The sequence below is a fragment of the Nyctereutes procyonoides genome, unplaced genomic scaffold (genome assembly GCF_905146905.1).
Source record: "Nyctereutes procyonoides isolate TBG_1078 unplaced genomic scaffold, NYPRO_anot_genome, whole genome shotgun sequence".
Lineage (NCBI taxonomy): Eukaryota > Metazoa > Chordata > Mammalia > Carnivora > Canidae > Nyctereutes > Nyctereutes procyonoides.
In genome coordinates this window covers 26,045,016-26,061,161 of record NW_026575125.1, presented here as the reverse complement: position 1 = coordinate 26,061,161, position 16,146 = coordinate 26,045,016, and the positions used below count along the sequence as shown (strand labels likewise).

The following is a 16,146-nucleotide window of genomic DNA, read 5'->3' as shown; positions in this document are numbered from 1 at the left end:
CAAAAGACATGAACAGAAATCTCACAGAGGAAGACATACACATGGCCAACATGCACATGAGAAAATGCTCCGCATCACTTGCCATCAGGGAAATACAAATCAAAACCACAATGAGATACCACCTCACACCAGTGAGAATGGGGAAAATTAACAAGGCAGGAAACAACAAATGTTGGAGAGGATGCGGAGAAAAGGGAACCCCCTTACACTGTTGGTGGGAATGTGAACTGGTACCCTTCTCCTTTCCACAGAGGTCAGGGGGTGGGACTGAAGGTTTCAATCCTCTAATCACCTGATTGGTCCCCGAGCAGGAGCAATCAGCCCCCATTCTTAGGCACTTTCCCCAAATTACTCATTCACATAAAAAACAAACCTTTAGGGTTCTCATCACAGGAAATTCCAATGCTTATAGGAGCTCGGTACCAGGCAAGGGCAAAGACCAAATAGAGGTTTCTCATTATAAATCATAATGTTGCAAACAGTAAGACAAGATTTTAATGGGAGAGGATAATAAGGGTCTGTTGGCTGATTTATGTAAATAATGATACATAAAACTACATAAATCTTAAACCTGAAAAATTCTACATGTGGATATTCAAATAAATCATCAACCACACCAAGATATGGAATATTTCCAGCACCTAGAAGGCTTCTTTGTGGCCTCTTTATATTGGTTTTCCCCAAAGGGTAACCGTTATTTTATTATCATAGACCAGTCTTGCCCATTTTGAACTTTATTTTTTTAAGATTTTATTTATTTACTCATGAGAGAGACAGAGACAGAGAGAGACAGAGAGAGACACAGAGGCAGAGACACAGGCAGAGGGAGAAGCAGGCTCCATGCTGGGAGCCCGATGTGGGACTCGATCCCGGGTCTCCAGGATCAGGCCCCAGACTGAAGGTGGCGCTAAACCGCTGAGCCACCCGGGCTGCCCCATTTATATAAAGAAATGGGGGTGCGAGGTGCCGAGGAATCTCCGGGCACTTCGAGTCCGGGGAGTCCGCGGGCCTCTGTAGAAAGGGAGGCCCGAGCGTAGCCGAGAACATGAACGACTGGATGCCCATCGCCGAGGAGTCCGACCCCCTAAAGCTGGCAGCACTGATGGCACTGGTGCAGATCCACACGATCGTGCCGTCTGGGGGGCAATGTTGGCCTGGTACACTCCCAACAAGGGCGTCACGGGAGACCCCCTCCTCACCCTGTTTGTGGCAAGACTAAACTTGCAGACTAAGGAGGAGAAGTCAAAGGAAGTATTTTCTCGCTACGGGGACATCAGGAGGCTTCGGCTCGTGAGGGACTTGGTCATGGGTTTTTCAAAGGGCTACGCCTTCTTTGAACACCAAGAGGAGCGTTCTCTGATCAACGCGTAGCGAGATGCAGGCGCCCTGGTGATTGACCAGCAGGAGATATTCGTGGACTATGATCTGGAAAAGACCCTCAAAGGGTGGATCCCTCGGAGACTCGGAGGTGGTCTGGGAGGGAAAAAGGAATCTGGGCAGCTGAGGTTTGGGGGGCGTGACCGGCCTTTTCGAAAACCCATTATAATTTGCCAATTATTAAAAACGATCAATACAGAGAGGGAAAACGGGAAAAGTGGGAGCGATCTTGGTCTCGAAAGACCCTGGGACTCTCGGAGGAGGGACCGAGACCATGATCGTAGCCGGGAAAAGAGATGGCAGGAGAGAGAGCCAAGCAGGGTGTGGCTAGAAAGTGACTGGGAGAGAGAGAGGGACTTCAGAGATGACCCAACCAAGGGGAGGGAGAAGAGGGACCGAAGTAAATAGAGGCTCACCAGCATCGCCACAACCCAGACCCGGCATAAACAGAAGCACAAAGATCTGTGTTGCTTTTATATAGTATGTATGTCCAGTGCTTGAGTAAAGCTTGCTAATGGTGGGGAAAAAAAAAAGAAAAGAAATGGGGGTGCCTGGATGGCTCAGTTGCTTAAGCGTCTGTCTTTGGCTCAGGTCATGATGTCAGAGTCCTGGGATTGCGCCCCACATTGGGCTCCCTCCTCAGTGGGAAGTCTGCTTCTCCTTCTCCCTTTCCCTCTCCTCTGAACATTCTCTCTCAAATAAATAAATAAAATCCTAAAAAAGAAGAAGAAGAAGATACAGATTGTGCCTGTGTTTTGTTTTGTGGAGAGGGCAGTTTTTAACAATGCTGTAGCCCAGAGAACACATGATGGTGGGATTAGGCGAACAAACCAACCAACGCAGAATATAAGGAGTGTCTGTCTTCCAGTCGCATGGACTCCGAAGGTAAACTCATCCTAACAGAAAAGCCCGAGTGAAATAGAAAACTCTTCTCACAGCAGGTAAGAAAACATTCCACTTTTTAGAAAAGAAGGATTTAGTTAGGACTACAGTGTCACTGGCAGAAAGTGAATGTTTAGTATTTCAGTGTAATATGGATCTATCTGCAGCAACACACGGGATGGCTAAAAGCTGGAGCAATTAAAACAGTTGCTACTCTTGGTGGGTAGAGACTGGGACCTTTCATAAGCAGGATGTCCAGTGTGCGCTGACGAGTCTCAAGGGCTTAAAACAGGGCTTAGTGATCAAGGGGAAGAGAATGGCAGAAAAGAAGGATCCTGAGCTCGGCTCATCCCACAGACACAAGGTAACAGTTACATCTGTGTAGCAAACTCTCACAGGGACCTGAAGACTAGCAAAACACACCTTCCACGGTTAAGCCTAGAAAACAGGCCCCAGCACACAAGACCGGAGAAGCAGAGAGGATGCTGGGAACCAAACTCCCAGTGAGACTAACCATGAATGAAAGGGACATCACAAGCACTAAGAAGCCAGAGGGTTAAGCCTCTACACCCAGCACCCCAGGGATGGGGGCCCTGCACTGGGAACACAAGTCCCCAGAACATGTGGCTTTGAAAATCAGGGCGGCAGGGTTGGGGGGGGGGGGTTTAAAATTGGCAGCCTGAACTCCAGGAGAGCCGGAGGGCCACAGGAAATGGCATCCCCACCATTCCAGAGCTGAGACCATCAATAAGCCGGCACAGACACAGCACAGAAGCAGCACTTTAAAAAGCACCTGGGGTATACGCGGAGGACAGTTATTTACTGAGAACATGCACTAGAGGGGCAGAGATTTTTCAGGAGAAATCTCCAGGAACAAAGTGCCAGCAGATGCCATTTTTCTTCCTCTCTCCCAGCAGGAATAGCCAGAGAACTGCAACAGGCAGCCCAACACATTCCACCTAGCTTGCTAGCACCATGTGACCACCCCATCCCATCCACCCACATGGGCAGGTGTCCCTCCAAAGTGACTCCTGCCCTGGGGACAGGTGGGGATAACCACACACACACACCACGGCACTCAGTTCCAGCAGTTTCACCTCTCAGCTGGCTGCACGGGGAGCAGGCCCTGCCCTTTGGTGCACCTGCAGCTGTGGCAGAAAGTCTGACTGCAGACACCCATGGCCCTGCCAGCCCCGGGCCACCCATGCAAGCCTCTGAGGAGGTCAAGCAGGGATAGCGCCTTCATGGACCAAGCAGGTCACTGTAGCTGACTGGACTGAAGACAAATGTGGCTTAACCACAGCAGGATGCATGCAGCCCACGGAGGAGACACCCCCAGAGTGCCTGGTTCAGGTGACCAGGGGGCATGGCACGACAGAGCAGCACAGGACGTCTTCTTCATCAAGCCACTACTTTTAAGACCAGAAGACATAGTTGTTCTTCCTAACACAGAGAAACAAACACACAGAGTTAAACAAGATGAGGAGTCAGAGGAGTATTCCTCCAATAAAAGAACAGGACAAAATCACAACGAAAATGCTAAGTGAGATCGGGATAAGCCACAAGCCTGATAGAGAATTCAAAGCAATGGTCATGAAGATACTCACTGGATTGGAAAACAACGTGGAAGATTTCAGTGAAACCTTCAACAAAGAGCAAGAAAATATACAAAAAACCGCTCAGAGATGAAGAACTCAGGGGCTGAAGTAAAAAAAATACACGAGGAAATTACCAGCAGATTTGAGGATGTAGAAGAAAGGACAACGGATCTGGAAGACAAAGTCATGATAAGCAACTAAGTGAAACATCAAGAGGACAAAAAGATATTTTAAAATGAGAACAGGTTGGGGCAGCCCCCGTGGCGCAGCGGTTTAGCGCCGCCGGCAGCCCAGGGCCTGATCCTGGGACCCTGGATCGAGTCCCACATCAGGCTCTCTGCATGGAGCCTGCTTCTCCCTCTGCCTGTGACTCTGCCCCCCCCCTCGCTCTCTCTGTATCTCTATGAATAAATAAATAAATAAATCTTAAAAAAAAAGTTTAAAATGAGAACAGGTTAAGGCAACTCAGCTACATAATTAAGCATTAACAACATTTGCATTATGGGGATTCCAGAAGGAGAAAAGGGAGGGTGGCAACCTTATGTGAAGAAACAACAGCTGAAAACTTCCCTAATCAGGGGAAGAAGACAGGGACATCCAGGAAGCATAGAGAACCCTTAACATGACAAAAACCACGGAGGTTCCACACCAAAACACATAATAATTAGAATGGCAAAAAGTAGTGATAGAAAATTTGAAAAGCAGCAAGGAGAAACAAGACAGTTACATACAAGGCTATCAGCTGATTTTTCAGCAGAAATTCTGCAGGCCCAAAAGAAGAGGCAGGTTTGGGACGCCTGGGTGGCTCAGCAGTTGAGCGTCTGCCTTTGACCCAGGTCATGATCCTGGAGTTCGGGATTAAGTCCCACATCTGGCTCCCTGCATGGGGCCTGCTTCTCTCTCTGCCTGTGTCTCTGCCTCTCTCTCTCTGCGTCTCTCATGAATAAATAAAATCTTTAAAAAAAAAAAAAGAGGCAGGATGTATTCAAAGTGCTGCAAAGAAAATACTGTAACTAAGAATACTCTACTCAACAGGATTATCATTCAGGAGAGAGAGGGGGACGCCTGGGTGGCTCAGCAGTTGAGCATCTGCCTTTGGCTCAGGGCAAGATCCTGGAGTCCTGGGATCGAGTCCCACATCCAACTCCCTGCATGGAGCCTGCTTGTCTCTCTGTGTCTCTGCTTCTTTCTGTGTCTCTCATGAATAAATAAATAAATATTTAAAAAAAAAAAAAAAGGAGAGAGAGTTTCCCAGACAAAAGTTGAAGAAATTTACCACCACTAAGCCAGGTATGCAAGAAACACTGAAGAGAATTCCATGAGTAGAAAGAAAAGGCCATGGGACACCTGGGTGGCTCAGTGGTTGAGCACCTGCCTTTGGCTCAGGGCATGATCCCAGGATGCCTGGATCAAGTCCCACTCCCCTGCATGGAGCCTGCTTCTCCCTCCACCTATGTCTCTGCCTCTCTCTCTGTGTGTATCAATCAAGAAAAAATAAAATCTTTAAAAAGAAAAAAAGAGGGCAGCCCAGGTGGCTCAGCAGTTTAGTGCCACCTCCGGCCCAGGGCATGATCCTGGAGACCCGGGATCAAGTCCTACATCGGGCTCCCTGCATGGAGTCTACTTCTCCCTCTGCCTGTGTCTCTGCCTCCCCCTCTCTCTGTGTCTCCCATGAATAAGTAAAATCTTTAAAAAAAGAAAAAAAGAAAAGAAAAAAGAAAAGGCCATAAGTAGAAGAAAATCAGGAAAGGAAAAAAATTTCACAAGTAAAGACAAACATCTAAAGGTGGTATATTAATCACTTATAAAACCGGTACAGAGATTAATACACAAAAGCAGCAAATCAGTATTGTCTCAACAAGTCACAAGATTCACAAAGTAAAAGGATGTAATATATGACATCATGCACATAAAATGAGGGGGGTGTAAGCTTTGCAGCTTTTACAGTGGCAGTATCGTAGCCAATGAGGTTTATCCGAGGCACAATTATAACTAATTGAAAATTGGGGGAGGGGGTATAAAAATTTATGGTCTTTAGAATAGGTTTGAACTTCAGCGACCATCAACTTAATATAAACTGCTAAATGTAATGCATAAGATGCTATATGTGAACCTAATGGTTACTACAAATCAAAATTCTATAATAAGGGGATCCCTGGGTGGCGCAGTGGTTAAGCGCCTGCCTTTGGCCCGGGGCACGATCCTGGAGACCCGGGATCGAATCCCACGTCGGGCTCCCGGTGCATGGAGCCTGCTTCTCCCTCTGCCTATGTCTCTGCATCTTTCTCTCTCCCTCTGTTTGTGACTATCATAAATAAATAAAAAATTTAAAAAAAAAAACAAAATTCTATAATAAATACCTACAGAAAATCAGAAAGGAATTTATGCATCACACACACACACACACACACACACACCACACACACACACACACACCATTGAACCACCAGGGAAGAGAGCAAAATAAAGGAATAGACAGGAACTGCCAAAAACAACCAACTGTAAAACAAGTAATAAATAGGCAGTGAGTAATCAATAATTATTTTTAAAGATTTATTTATTCATTCATTCATGACAGACACACAGATAGGCAGAGAGATGGACAGAGAGAGAAGGGAGAAACAGGCTCCTCACAGAGAGCCCGATGCAGAACTCAATCCCCAGACCAGGATCACACCCTGAGCTGAAGGCAGAAGCTCAACCACTGAGCCACCCAGGTGTCCCTCAATAATTACTTTAAATGTAAGTGGACTAAATGCTCAAATTCAAAGACACAGGGTGACTGAATGGATAAAAAACAAGACCCATCTATATGCTGCCTACAGGAGACTCACTTCAGACCTAAAGACACATGCAGATTCAAAGTGGGGAGACAGGAAAACATACTATGTAAATGGAAGCAAAAAAAAAAAAAAAAAAAAACGGGAAAGGAATATTTCTGAGACAAAAAGGACTTTGAAATAAAGTCTATAGCAGCAAAGAAAGGCACTACAAAATGATAAAGGGAAAATCCTACAAGAAGATACAACATTTGTCAGTATTTATGCACCCAGGATGGGAGTGCCTACATACATAAAGCAACTATTAACAGACAAAAAGAAAGAAATTGACAGTAATACAGTAAAAGTAGAGGACTTTAACACCTCACTTACATCAGTGGATGGATCATCCCAACAGAACATCGACAAGGGAACAGTAAGTAGCTTTGAACAACACATTAGCCCAGATGGATCTAACAGATATATACAAATATTTCCTCCAAAACCAGCAGAATACATGTTCTTTTCAAGTGCATTACTAGACACTTACTAGATCACATGTTAGGCCACAACACAGGTCTCAACAAACTCAAAAAGACTGAAATCCTATTATGCACCTTTCACACCACGACAGTATGAAACTAAAAATTAATTTTAGCGATCCCTGGGTGGCTCAGCGGTTTAGCGCCTGCCTTCAGCCCAGGGTGTGATTATGGAGTCCCGGGATTGAATCCCATGTCAGGCTCCCTGAGCCTGTGTCTCTGCTTCTCTCTCTCTCTGTGTCTCATATGAATAAACTTTAAAAATCTTTTTAAAAATTTTAAATAAAATAAAAATCAATTTTAAGAAAATATCTGGGAAGAACAAAAACACATGCTACTACAAAATGAATGGGTCTATAAAGAAATATAAAAGCAAATCAGAAAATACATGAAGACCGATAAAAATAAAAACACAATGGTCCAAAGTCTTTGGGATGCAGCAAAAATAGCTCTGTAAGTTTTTAGTGATTCAGACCTACCTCAAGAAACAAGAAAAAACTCAAATGAACAACCTAAGCCTTACACCTAAGGGAGCTAGAAAAAGAAGAACAAAGCCCAAAGCCAGCAGAAGGAAGGAAATAAAGATTAGAGCAGAAATAAATGAAACAGAGACTAAAAACATAATAGAAAAGATCAATGAAACCAGGAGATAGTTCTTTGAAAAGATCAACAAAATTGATAAACCTTTAGCCAGACTCATTAGGAGAAAAGAATACTCAAGCAAATAAAATCAGAAATGAAAGGAGACAAATAACAACCAACATGACAGAAATACAAAGAATTATGAGACTACTACGCAGAATTGTATGCCAATGAATTGGACAACCTAAGATAAATGGGTAAATTCCTAGAAACATACAGTCCCCCAAAAATGAATTAGGAAGAACTAGAAATTTTGAACATACCAATTACTAGTAACGAAATTGCCTGAGTAATCAAAAAACTCCCAACAGAAGTCCAGAAACAGATGGCTTCACAAGTGAATTCTACCAAACACCTCAAAAACAGTTAATACCTATTCTTCTCAAACTGTTCCAGAAAAATCAAAGAGGAAGGAAAACTTCCAAATTCATTCTATAAGGCATTATCATGATAGCAAAGCTAAGGACTATAAAACAGAAAAACTATAGGCCAGTATCTCTGATGAACATAGACACAGGAATCCTTAACAAAAAATTAGCGAACTGAATTTGACAATACATTAAAAAAAAAAAAAAAATCACTCATCATAGGGCAGCCCAGGTAGCTCAGCGTTTAGCACCACCTTCAGCCCAGGGCCTGATCCTGAAGACCCGGGATGGAGTCCCACGTCAGGCTCCCTGCATGGAGCCTGCTTCTCCCTCTGCCCCTCTCTTTGTGTCTCTCATGAATAAATAAATAAATAATAAAATCTTAAAAAAAAAAAAAATCCCTCACCATGATCAGGTAGGATTTCTTTCTGGTATGCAAGAGTGGTTCAATGTTTACAAATTAATCAACATGAAACATCTCATTAACAAGAGAAAGGATAAAAGCATAAGATCCTCTCAAAAGAAACAGAAAATTCATTTGACAAAACACAACATATATTCATGATAAAAGCTCTCAACTAGGGATCCCTGGGAGGCGCAGCGGTTTGGCGCCTGCCTTTGGCCACGGGCGCGATCCTGGAGACCCAGGATCGAATCCCACGTCGGGCTCCCGTGCATGGAGCCTGCTTCTCCCTCTGCCTGTGTCTCTGCCTCTCTCTCTCTCTCTCTCTCTCTCTCTCTCTCTCTCTCTCTCTCTCTCTCTCTCTCTGTGACTGTCATAAATAAATTTAAAAAAAAAAAAAAGAAACGCACTTTAACAAAAAAAAAGCTCTCAACTAAGTAGGTTTGAGGGAAACACAGGTCAACAATACAAAGGCCATATATGTCAACCCCCAGCTAACATTATCCTCAATGGTGAAAACCTGAGAACTTTCCACCTAAGATCAGCAACAAATAAGAAAATAACATACTGGGATCCCTGGGTGGCGCAGCGGCTTAGCGCCTGCCTTTGGCCCAGGCGTGATCCTGGAGACCCAGGATCGAATCCCACATCGGGCTCCCGGTGCATGGAGCCTGCTTCTCCCTCTGCCTATGTCTCTGCCTCTCTGTGTGTGTGTGTCATAAATAAATAAATAAATAAATAAATAAATAATAAATAAATAAATAAATAAATAAATAAATAAATGAATTCTTTTAAAAAATAAATGTTTAAAAAAAAAACTACTAGTACTGATATGACTCCAGTGAAATCACAAGATACAAAATACACAGAAATCTGTTGCATTTCTATACACAAATAATGAAGTATCGGCAAGAAATTAAGAAAAAAATCCCATTGACAGGTGCATTATAAAGTGTAAAATACCAAGTAATTAACTTACCTAACGAGGTGAAAGACCCTTAACACTGAAAACTATAAAAAAATTGATGAAAGAAATTAAAGATGATGCAAGCAAATGTAAAGATATTCCACGTCCATAGACTGGTAGAATAAATATCATTAAACAGTCCATACAGGGCAGCCCCGGTGGCTCGGTGGTTTAGCGCCGCCTGCAGCCCAGGGCGTGATCCTGGAGACCCGGGATCGAGTCCCACGTCAGGCTCTCTGTATGGTGACTGCTTCTCCCTCTGCCTGTGTCTCTGCCTCCCTCTCTCTCTCTCTCTCTCTCTCTCTCTGTCTCTATGAATAAATAAATAAAATCTTAAAAAACAACAAAACAGTCCATACCACTTAGACGTTGCAATGAGTGTGTAACTTACTCTATCAAAATACCAACAGAGGGGATCCCTGGGTGGCTCAGCGGTTTAGCGCCTGCCTTCAGCCCAGGGCGTGATCCTGGACTCCTGGAATTGAGTCCCAGGTCGGGCTCCCGATATGGAGCCTGCTTCTCCCTCTGCCTGTGTCTCTGCCTCTCTCTCTCTCTGTCTATCATTAATAAATAAATAAGATTCTTAAAAAAAAACAAAACACTATTTCTCTTAAAAAAATACCAACAGAACTTTCCACAGAGCCAGAACAAAGACCCCAAAAATTGGTATGGATCCACAAAGACCCCAATAGCCATGGCAATCTTGAGAAAGTGGAACAAAGCTGGAGATATCACAATTCCAGATTTCATGATATACTACAAAGCTACCATAATCAAAAGAATATGGGACTGGCACAAAAATAGACATGGGTCTGTGCAATAGCACAGAGAGCCCAGAAAATAAACCCACACTTATGGTTTATTAATCTACAACAGGGGAGGCAAGAATATACAATGGAGAAAAGATGGTCTCTTCAACAACTGCCCTTTAAAAAAAATACACACAAAAGCTACATGCAAAAGAATGAAATGACTTCTTTCTTGCATTGTACACAAAAATCAACTCAAAACTGATTAAAGACCTAAATGTGAGACCTGAAACTATTAAACTCTTAGAAGAAAACAGTAACTTCTTTGACATCGCCATAAAAACATTTTTCTGGATAGGTGTCCAAAGGAAAGGGAAACAAAAGCAAAGTACTGGGACTATATCAAAAAGATTTTGCACAGTGAAAGAAACTACCAACAAAACTAAAAGACAATCTACTGAATGGGAAAAGATATTTGCAAATGATAGAGCTGATAAAGGATTAAAGTCTACAATATATAGAGAACTTATACAATTTAACACACACACACAAAAAAATCCCCCCCAATAATCTCATTAAAAATAAGCAGAGAACCTCAGAGACATTTTCTAAAGATGACACACAGATGGCCAATAGGCACCTGAAAAGAATGCTCAACATAACTAATCATCAGGGAAATGCAGATCAAAAACCACACTGAGATAGCACCTTACACCTGTCAGGATGGCTAAAATCAAAATGACAAGAAAGACAAACATTGGCAATGATGTGGAGAAAAAGGAACGTTTATGCACTGTTGATGGGACTGTAAATTGGTACAGCCACTGTGGACAAGACTATGGATATTCCTCAAAAAATTAAAAATAGAACTACCATATGATGCAGTAATTCCACTACTGGGTATTTACCCAAGGAAAATGAAAACACTAATTTGAAAAGACATATGCACTCCTGTGTTTATTACAGCATTATTTACAATAGCCAAGATATGGAAGCAATCCATATGTCCATCCACAGATGAATGAAGAAGTGGGGTGTGGGTGTCACGCACACGCACACACCACACGCACGCACACCACACACACACACACACACACACACACACACACTGGACTACTACCCGGCCATAAAAAAGAACAAGATCTTGCCATTTGTGACAACATGAATGGACCTAGAGGGTATTATGCTAAGTGAAATGAGCTGTACAGAAAAGACAAATGCCATATGATTTCACTCATATGTGGAATCTGAGAAACAAAACAGACAAAGAGGGGCACCTGGGTAGCTCAGTTGGTTAAGCAACTGACTCTTGATTTCAGCTCAGGTCATGAGAACGAGCCCTGGGCTGGGTTCTGCACTCAATATGGAGTCTTCTTGAGATTCCCTCACTCTTCCCCTCCCCTCACTTGCACACACACTCTCTATCTCTAACATAAATAGATAAATATTTAAAACAACAACAAAGAAACTAAGAAACAAAACCAAGAAACAGACTCTTAAAATACAGAACCAATTGGTGATGCCAGAGGGGAAGTGGACATGAAATGGGTAAAATAGGTGAAGGGGATTAAGAGGTACAAACTTCCAGTTGTAAGATAAATGAATCATGGAGATGAAAAGTACAGTATAGAGAATATAGTCAATAAGATTGTAATCAATGGTTTGGTGAGAGATGGGGTCTACACTTACGGTGAGCACTGAGTAACGTATAGAGTTGTTGAATCATTATGTTGTACACTTGAAACTAATACAATACTGCATATTAATCATATTTCAATGATATATACATATATAATAAAAAATAAATGAAGACAAGAAAAAGAAAACTTAAAAAAAAACGAAGGGCACGTGGCTGGCTCAGTTGGTAGAGCATGCAACCCTTGATCTCAAGGTTGTGAGTTCAAGTCCCATGTTGGGTGTAAAGATTACTTAAAAATAAAATCTTTTCAAAAAGAAGTTTAAGGGGCAGCCCCGGTGGCCTAGCGTTTTAGCGCCACCTGCAGCCCCGGGCGTGATCCTGGAGTCCCACGTCAGGCTCCCTGCATGGAGCCTGCTTCTCCCTCTGCCTGTGTCTCTGCCTCTCTCTCTCTCTCTCTTTGTGTGTGTCTCTATGAATAAATAAATAAATAATCTTAAAAAAAAAAGAATTTAAAAAAAGTTTAATTACAAAGACCTAAAGATTAAAAAAATTGGTAAAGAGAAAAATAATTGTGCTCAAAATATTGACAATGCTACAAATACACAGTTTGCTAATTATGAGTCATATTAATACTGATTTCCTTGGCCAAGTTAAACTTGTAAAGAGAAAGTATCAACTACTTTTCAGAAAAGTCAGAAAATTTCTATTTAATGTATAGTTTACAACAGATAACGTAACCAAAAGGCTGATCAACCAAATGTTACACAAAAGCATAGAAAATTGTCTTCTCCACCCCTGTTCCTCACCTGTGTAGTTCTCACCAGTGACAAATTGACACCAGTTTTGGGAGGAGCTTTAGCTGTTAGAAATCCTGAAATAAAATAACATGAATCATCTATTAATCAGGTCTACGGTTTTTGATAAGAATAGACATGTCATTAATTTATTTGAGATTATTAGTATTTTGAATGGTACTTTTGGTAGGAGCATTCATTCACACAATAAGCACCCCTTCTTCCCTTATCTCCAGGATCTCATGCTTCCAACTGTCTTCTCAACTCTGCTTCTCCATGGGCTCCTTCCTTCTCAGTTATGTTCAGGGCTTCCCACCCATAAGTACCCCCATCTCCTTAAAAATAGATAGCTTATAACTGGGGGTACTGGCTCAGTTGGTGGAGCATGTGACTTTTGATGTCGGGGTTGTGTGTTCAAGACCCATGATGAGATGACTTAAAAATAAAATATTTAAAAACAAATAGCTGGGGGCACCTGGGTGGCTCAGTGGTTGGGCATCTGCTTTTGGCTCGTGTTGTGATCTCGGGGTCCCGGTATTGAGTCCTGCATCGAGCTCCCTGCAGGGAGTTGGCTTCTCCCTCTACCTCTGCTTCTGCCCCGCTACGGTCTCTCTTTCTGTCTCTCAGAAAAAAAAAATCTTAAATGAAAAAAAGAAATAAAATGCCCAATTCTTAGGAAGTACGTACATGATATATTTAGGGGGAAAAAGGATGGTGTCATTAATGTACTTTCAAATTTTTCAAACATAGTGGAAAGGGAGATGGGCAGGGGGTTGGGGTGACTGGGTGACAGGCACTGAGGGGGCACTTGGGATGAGCACTGGGTGTTATGCTATATGTTGGCAAATTGAACTCCAATAAAAAATTTTTTTTAAACAAAAATCGATGGACATATGTTTGTACAGCTCTGTGATCTACATATATACATATACACACACATAGGAGAATGATCTGCAAATGAAGCAAAATAATTTTGGAAGTTTGAAATTATATCCATATAAGAAGTGATCCTCCCCAAATCTTCCAGAATTGTAGTTCTGGGTTGTAGAATGAGTACACTTCTTTATCTTCTCATCAAGAATCCATTAAAAGTCTAATAAAGGAATTAAAAAGGGATGCCTGGGTGGCTCAGCAGATGAACACCTGCCTTCAGCCCAGGGCATGATCCTGGAGTTCCAGGATGGAGTCCCACATCAGGCTCCCTGCATGGAGCCTGCTTCTCTGCCTATGTCTCTGCCTCTCTGTCTCTCATGAATAAATAAAATCTTAAAAAAAAAAAAAAGGAATTAAAAAGCTACGAAAGTGCCACATTGAATAAACAGATGCGGGTTATTGAGGGACAAGCGAGGACAAGTATCTGGTAGACAGTTAAGAGAGGCTGAGGACAGCAGATGGGAGTAACCTGCGGCCAAGAGTATGTGACAGGAGGCGACAGGACTGCCAAGTGCACAAAGTATCTTGGGTTCAGACTCTATAGGTTCTGGAGAGGCAGAAGGGAGAAGCTGAATGGAAACCCACCAAATACCTGCAATCCACTCCCAAATACCAGCACAAAACACCACTTGGGACTATGGGGTTAACTGTCCAGGATGAACAGCAACAAATGGGAGGATTTTTCTCTTAAAAAGTAGAACAATTTGGAGCTACTGGCAGCTTCCTGCCAACTCACACTGCCAGATAATAAATAAGCCCTGTGCCCAGTGAGCCCTGTAACATAACCAACAATCAAGGATCACCAGACAGGTGAGTAAGCCTGCAAATTAAAAGAATAGAAATAACTAACTCCAGGAAAAAAAAAAAGATGATTCAGCGATAAAAAGCAAGCTTAAAAAAAACAAATCACATTATTTCTCTAAGAGAAATGTGAAAAGAAATTGTATTTGTTAAGCTAGAACATGATGTAACAGCATACAATTGGAATAGCAAATAAAATTTTGAAAGTTAAAACATACAAACTACTAAAATAGTAACCATCTAAAGAAAAGTTGAAGAAATTTCCTCAATGTGCAGTTAAACACAAGGACAGGGAAAATAGGAGATAAACTAAGATACATATAGACTCAGTTCAGGAGGTTCAATCTCCCAAAACTGAGTTCCAAAGAGAAAATAAAAATACAGAGCGAGAAACTTGACATAGAAGAGATGCAAGAGCTTTCCTAGAGTTTTAGGAAAATACAAGGTTTACTCAGTGATATTCAAGATAAATAGTCAAAAACTTGCACACCTCACAATGAACTTCCTGAATAACAGGAAGACCTAATGGCCCTTGGCCGGCTTCGCAAGCAGAGTGTGCAACTCTTGTTCTCAGGATTTTTTTTTTTTTTAAGATTTTGTTTATTTATTCATGAGAGACAGAGAGAGAGAGAGGGAGGCTCCACACAGGGAGGCTGATGTGGGACTCGATCCCCAGACTCCAGGATCACACCCTGGGCCAAAGGCAGGTGCTCAACCACTGAGCCACCCAGGGATTCCCCCCCCTTAATCTCAGGATTTTGAGTTCAAATCCCACATTGGGTAGAGAGCTTACCTAAAAAAAATAATAACAGGAAGACCCAAAAAGCTTCCAGGAAGAATAAACACATTGCTTAAAAACAGTAACTATCAGCCTGGTCTGAGAATTCCCAACATTAATACCACGTGTTCTCTTCCTAAATTTTGAGTAAAGGGGATTCTCAAATTAAACTATATAATCTCACAACAGAATAAAGACTTTTTTTTAAAGTCAAAGCCAGGACTTGGCAATTTACCTTTTCCATACCCTTTTGGAGAAATTTCTGGAGAATATGCTCTGGCAAAATGAGGGGGCAAGCGAGAGGAGGCAGCAGAGGACGAATGGTAACTAGGAAATAGGTGGTGCATCTTAGCAAAGCCATAAAAGAAGCCCCTGGAAGACAGCTGTGCAGAAGCCATCAGTTCAGACTGCAACAGGTAAACAGAAGGCTTCAGAAGGGAAGTGTTCTAATTTCTTAGAAACCCCAGTAGGTAACCTATTAATAGCCACTTTGGTTCTACAGTTAACAAAGTCAGAGCAATAGGAACATATTATTAAAAGTTTCAAAGGCAACTAGGAAGGTAACTACAAGAGTAATAGGACTATAATGGGAGGAAAGGAGAGAATGGGGTGTAGGTGTGAATGAGTTCAATCCTCACCTATGGAAGCAGAAAGTCTCTAGTTATTCCTGAAATTTGGTAAGAATCTATATAAACATGATTTACAAACATGACACTGGGCAGAGAAAGGGTTCTTAGTGTTTACTTCCGGGTAGAAAATGGTTGCTTTTCAGTAGTAGTCATTTTTTTTTTTTAAGATTTTCTTTATTTGACATATTTGACAGTGAGAGAGCAAGCGAGCACGGGGGGGGGGGGGGCAGTGGGGAGTAGGAGAAGCAGACTGCCTGCTGGATCCCAGGACCTTGAGGATCATGA

General features: G+C 42.3%; 1 pseudogene; it reads left to right on the top strand.

The window, feature by feature from the left end:
• The first annotated feature begins 1,045 nt into the window (after positions 1-1,045).
• On the top strand, positions 1,046-1,785 carry LOC129517570 (U11/U12 small nuclear ribonucleoprotein 35 kDa protein-like; annotated as a pseudogene).
• Positions 1,786-16,146: the final 14,361 nt, after the last annotated feature.